The 5799-nt window shown below is 51.7% G+C and overlaps 1 pseudogene across 1 annotated transcript; it reads right to left on the bottom strand.

The window, feature by feature from the left end:
• Nucleotides 1-229: 229 nt before the first annotated feature.
• Nucleotides 230-2453, bottom strand: LOC112629854 (annotated as a pseudogene). The gene has a single exon (XR_003120760.1). The product of XR_003120760.1 is annotated as an aconitate hydratase, mitochondrial pseudogene (transcript).
• Between the last annotated feature and the right edge of the window lie 3346 nt (nucleotides 2454-5799).

Genomic DNA, 5799 nt, shown 5'->3' with positions numbered 1-5799 from the left:
AAACACTAAAAATAGAAAGACAGGGGCTAAAAAGTTATTTTAAGAACCCCCCAACCACAGTCACTCTGCAGGCTGAGCAGGGGAGCAGGAAGCATGTCTGGTCACACCGCCTTGGAATCAGAGCCCATGGCTGGATGGATTGGATCGGCTGATGGCGTGTGTGGAGCTGAACTTGAACATGACGCCAGCGCTGGGGGGTGGGGCTGGGGTGTGGTGGGAGGCACCGCCCTCACTGCTGCAGCTCCTTCATTCTGTTGAGGGCACTGCGGGCGTGGAACCACTTGATCTGCATCTCGTCGAAGGTGTGGTTCAGGTGGATGGTCTCCTGGGTCCAATCAGGGTGCTTGATAACGCACTTCAGGGGCTTGCCAGGGGCGAAGTCCTTCAGGCCCTGAATGGTCAGCTTGTCCACAGGGTGAACCTTGTTTAGTCGGCTGGGTCAGCGAAGGTCGGGGGCAGCTGTCCCTGCTTCTTCAGGTTGTTCTCGTGGATCCTGGCAAAGCTCTTGGTGATGATGGCCCGGCCCCAGAGGTGGTGAAGCTCTAGCGCTGCATGCATGCTCCCGGTTCGAGCCCTCGCCATAGTTCTTGTCCCTGATCACCACTCACCCGATGCCATGTTTCTTGCAGTAGCGGGCAGTGTCAGGGATGGGACCAAACTCCTGGGTGACGGCACTGCACATGGAGTTGGCCTGGCTGTTTTCAGTGTTGACGGCACCAATGAACAGGTTGTTGGAGATGTTGTCCAAGTGCCCACAAAACTTGAGCCAGGGGCCAGCAGGCGACATGTGGTCAGTAGTACACTTCCCTTTGACCTTGATGAGGATCTGCAGGTCCTCCAGGTCCTTGCCATCCCACCTGTCAAAAGGCTCCAGAAGCTGCAGGCGCTGGCTGGTGGGGCTCACATCCACGTGCTATCCACTGCTGTCCTTGTGGGGGTGCTGGTAGGTGTCCTGCCCGGGGTCAAACTCCGCTTGGGGAAGCTCATCTGCATCCGGAGCCTCCAGCTTGAACTTCTTCCCATCCTTGCCCAGCAGGTAGTCAGTCTCTGGGTTGAACTTGAGGGTTCCCGCAATGGCCAGGACTGTGACAATCTCTGGGGACGTGACGAAGGCATGGGTCTCGGGGTTCGCGTCACTGTGGCCCGTGAAGTTCCTGTTGTAGGAGGTGACGATTGTGTTCTTCTTCCCCTTCTGGACGTCCTTCCTGTCCGAGTGGCCAATGCAGGGGCCACAAGCATTGGCCGGGACGACAGTGAACTGGGACTTGCACTTGAGGTCATGCGCCAGTGCCTGCTTGGCCACAGCTGCTGAGCGCTCCAGATCTTCATAGCTTGAATTGTTGCAGCTACCAATCAGACCCACTTGGAGGTCCAGAGGCCATTCTTCCTTCTCTGCCACCTTGCCCACTTCAGCCACAGGGCGAGCCTGGTCAGGGGTGAAAGGCCCATGGATGTGCGGCTTCAGCTCACTGAGGTTAATTTCAATTAGTTGGTCATAATGGCAGCCAGGGTCAGGCGCCCAGTGATCCTTGGAGTCATCAGCTAGATTGGCAATGTCTGCCCGGCTGGTCTTGCTTAGGTACTTCTTCATCCTGTGGTTGTAAGGGAACACGGAAGTGGTGGCCCCAATTTCTGCACCTATGTTGCAGATTGTCACCATGCCAGCACAGGAGACGGAGTCTACGCCAGGCCTGTGGTATTCCATGATTGCACCTGTGCCACCTTTCACCATGAGGATGCCTGCCACCTTCAGGATCACATCTTTGGGTGAGGTCCAACTGGAGAGGGAGCCCTTCAGCTTCATGCCAATCACCTTGGGGCACTTCAGCTCCCAGGGGATCCCAGCCATGATCTCCACAGCGTCGGCACCCCCAACTCCAATGCAGATGCCCCCTAGGCTGCCACCACTGGGGATGTGAGAGTCAGTGCCAATCAGAAGAACCCTAAGATATGCATAGTTTTCCAGAATAATCTAGTGAATGATTCCAGATCCAAGGCTCTAGAAGTCCACACCATATTTGACACAGGCAGTTGCCAGGAAATTATAAACTTCCTGGTGATGTCCTTGGCCCGGCGCAGGTCTTTCTCGTCCCCAAGCTGGGTGTCTATCAGATGGTCACTGGATGGTGGACGGCACGGCCACCTTGGGCAGCCCACTGCTGATGAACTGCAGCATGGCCACGCGGTCCAGCGTAGCCACAGGTATGTCTTGCCCTGCTCGGTTTCCTGGCTGGCCGGGTCATCCAGGTGTCCATACACGATCTTCTCCAAGAGGATCAGAGGCCGGTTCAGTCATTTGCGAACAATGTTAATGTTCTTCTCTAGCAGGTCATAGTGGATGTACTCATTGGCCTCAAAGTAGCTCGTCGCCATCTTGGCCCGTTGGCACAGGACTGAGGCCGCACACCCAGAGCTTTCTGCAGTCGGGTCACCAGCAGGCCGTAGGGTGCCATTTCGTGCACTGATAAAGATGAGGGCGTGTGAATCTGCCTCCTTATCAGTGATGTCACTCTCTCTGGTTGGCTGCTCCAGGACACCGTCCCTAACCCCATCTGGTTAGGGATGAGATGAGATGCCTCTTCTCACTGCTGTCACATCAGCCTGAGCAACCTCATCACACGGACTCTCTGTCACTTGCTCATTGCCCACCAGACATCCAGGACCTCTGTGTGGCTGGCAGATGGGTGAGCATGAAGTGTGCGGATATGGGAAGCCTCTGGGCTCCGGCACCAGACACACCTGGGCTTGATTCCCACCTCCTCCTCTGGTTGCCGGCTGGAAACCCTTTCACCAGACGCCTAGGTTGCTTCAGGTTCATTTTCATCATCTGCAAAATGAACATCCTCTTACTCATCTTGCAGGGATGATGGAAATACTGAATTTTATCTACAAATAATTGCATATATTAACAATGCCAGCCACATAGAAAATTTTCATTCCTTGCATATATCGCCACCTAGTGGACATCTTTAATCAATAAGATTAAATCCGCTTGGACATTCCCGCACGATTTCATACTCCTCCTTTCCATCCTGCCATCCTCAGCAACTCGCTGGATACACCTGGACTGGTGCTGTCCAGCCTGCAGGCCGTCAGTCCCATGTGGCTGCTGACCACTTCAGCTGTGGCTAGTTGGAACGGAGACGCACCCTTAGTGTAAAAGGCACACTGGGTTTTGAAGACTTAGTAGGAGCAAAAGAATGTAAAATACTTAAACAATCTTTTTTTTTTTTTGAAATGGACTTCCGCTCTTGTTGCCCAGGCTGGAGTGCAATGGTACAATCTCGGCTCACCGCAACCTCCGTCTCCCAGGTTCAAGCGATTCTCCTGCCTCAGCCTCCAGAGTAGCTGGGATTACAGGCATGCACCACCATGGCCCCGGCTAATTTTGCATTTTCAGTAGAGATGGGGGTTTCTCCATGTTGGTTGGGCTGGTCTCGAACTCCCGACCTCAGTATCTGTCCGCCTCAGCCTCCCAAAGTGCTGGGATTCCATGCGTGAGCCACCGCGCCTGGCCCCCAACAATCGTTTTTAATATTGATTACATTATTACAATCATTGTCATATCTCTTTTTACCTTTTTAAATGAGGCTGCTAATGGCCGGATGCAGTGGCTCATGCCTGTAATCCCAGCACTTTGGGAGCCAAGGCGGGGTGATCACCTGAGCTCAGGAGTTCGAGACCAGCCTGGCCAAACTGGCAACACCCTGTCTCTACTAAAAATACAAAAATTAGTGGGGTGTGGCGGTGCGCACTTGTTGTTCCAGCTACTTGGGAGGTTCAGGCAGGAGACTCGCTTGGGCACGAGAGGCAGAGGTTGCAGTGAGCTGAGATCGGCTGAGGTCATGCCACTGCACGCCAGCTTGGGCGACAGAGCAAAACTCCATCTCAAAATAAATAAATAAATAAATAATAAATAAAAAAATAAAAATAAATAAAAGCAGCTGCTAAAAACTTTAAATTGCATATATGGCTCAGCTTTGGGACCTGCATCATATTTCTTTTGGACAGTGAGTGCTATTCTACTCTCAAAAAAGAATTTGGAGGCTTGTGTCAATTCATTCACTAAGTGTGTGTGTATGCAGGCGAGTGTTTCAACCCTCATGATTGACACTTTTCGAAGAGGCCACAGATAAGGAGTCAAACTGTACCCAGAGATGTTCCAAGCTGGATAACTGTGTGTCACAGAGAGGCTTCAACAAAAAGAGGAGTCGAAGTCACTTGTTCTGACATTTTGCCCTGCCTCTCTGGACTTTCCCTGCGTGCAGCCCAATTCTTCATATCTTGGAAGGTGGCTTAGGCTTCTTTCACAATCTCTAGCCTCAGATCCATTTGCTCATGTGCAATCTAGCAGTCAAGTGTCTAGTGCTGTTTTTTTTGTTTGTTTGTTTGTTTGTTTTTGAGACAGAGTCTCGCTCTGTTGCCCAGGCTGAAGTGCAGTGGTGTGATCTTGGCTCACTGCAACCTCTGCCTCCCAAGCTTAAGTGATTCTCATGCCTCAGCCTCCCGAGTAGCTGGGATTACAGGCATGTATCACCACACCTGGCTAATTTTTGTATTTTTTAGTAGAGATAGGATTTCACCATGTTGGCCAGGATGGTCTCGAACTCCCGGCCTCAAGTGATCTGCCCCCCTCGGCCTCCCAAAGTGCTGGGATTACAGGCATGAGCCGCTGTACCCAGCCTCGTGCTGTTTTTGTTTGTTTTGAGACAGGGTCTCACTCTGTTGCCCAGGCTGGAGTGCAGTGCCGTGATCATAGCTCACTGCAGCTTCGAACTTCTGGGCTCAAGCAATCTTCCCGCCTCACAAGTAGCTGAAATTACAGCCATGTGCCACCATGCCTGATAAATTTATTTTTAATACAGATAGGGTCTCACTATGTTGCCCAGTCTGGTCTTGAACTCCTGGACTCAAGTAATCCTCCTGCCTCTGTCTCCCAAACAGCTGGAATTACAGGGTGAGCCCACCACACCCGCCCAGCCTGTGCTGTTGAGGTGGAAAGGGCTTCGGATTTTCCCAGATGCTTTCATCAAGAAGCAGTCATCATGCAAGTTGGGAAAACATCCACCTGGCAGATGTAAATGCTGAGGTCCAGAAAGCAAAGGCTGGTGTATTAGATCATATCGTATATGTGGATGAAAAATGCTTCAGTCTACCTCAAATTTTTTTTTTTTTTTTTTTTTTTTTGAGACGGAGTCTCGCGCTGTGTCGCCCAGGCTGGAGTGCAGTGGCGCGATCTCGGCTCACTGCAAGCTCCACCTCCCGGGTTCACGCCATTCTCCCGCCTCAGCCTCCGAGTAGCTGGGACTACAGGCGCCCGCCACCACGCCCGGCTAGTTTTTTGTATTTTTAGTAGAGACGGGGTTTCACCATGTTAGCCAGGATGGTCTCGATCTCCTGACCTCGTGATCCACCCGCCTCGGCCTCCCAAAGTGCTGGGATTACAGGCTTGAGCCACCGCGCCCGGCCCAGTCTACCTCAAATTTAAAAAGCAGTTTTCTGATTCTGGGAATCATGGCTTGGAGGCATTGTGATTCACCCTTGCAAATTTCTGAGAAATTAGAAGAAATTAATCGGTAAAGACCAGAAAGCAAACGTGAGAAGATATAATTAAAGAGGCCACTGATTGGGAGAGAAGGCTTATTTACATTAAGAGTCTTTCAAAGAAAAGAGAAACCAAGCAGTCAGTTGAACATTAAAAAAAAAAAAAAATTGGCCGGGCGCGGTGGCTCAAGCCTGTAATCCCAGCACTTTGGGAGGCCGAGACGGGCGGATCACGAGGTCAGGAGATGGAGACCA

The sequence above is a fragment of the Theropithecus gelada genome, chromosome 1 (assembly GCF_003255815.1).
Source record: "Theropithecus gelada isolate Dixy chromosome 1, Tgel_1.0, whole genome shotgun sequence".
Taxonomy (NCBI): domain Eukaryota; kingdom Metazoa; phylum Chordata; class Mammalia; order Primates; family Cercopithecidae; genus Theropithecus; species Theropithecus gelada.
Note: the sequence above shows the minus strand (reverse complement) of the source record. Positions and strands in the feature narration are given on the sequence as shown.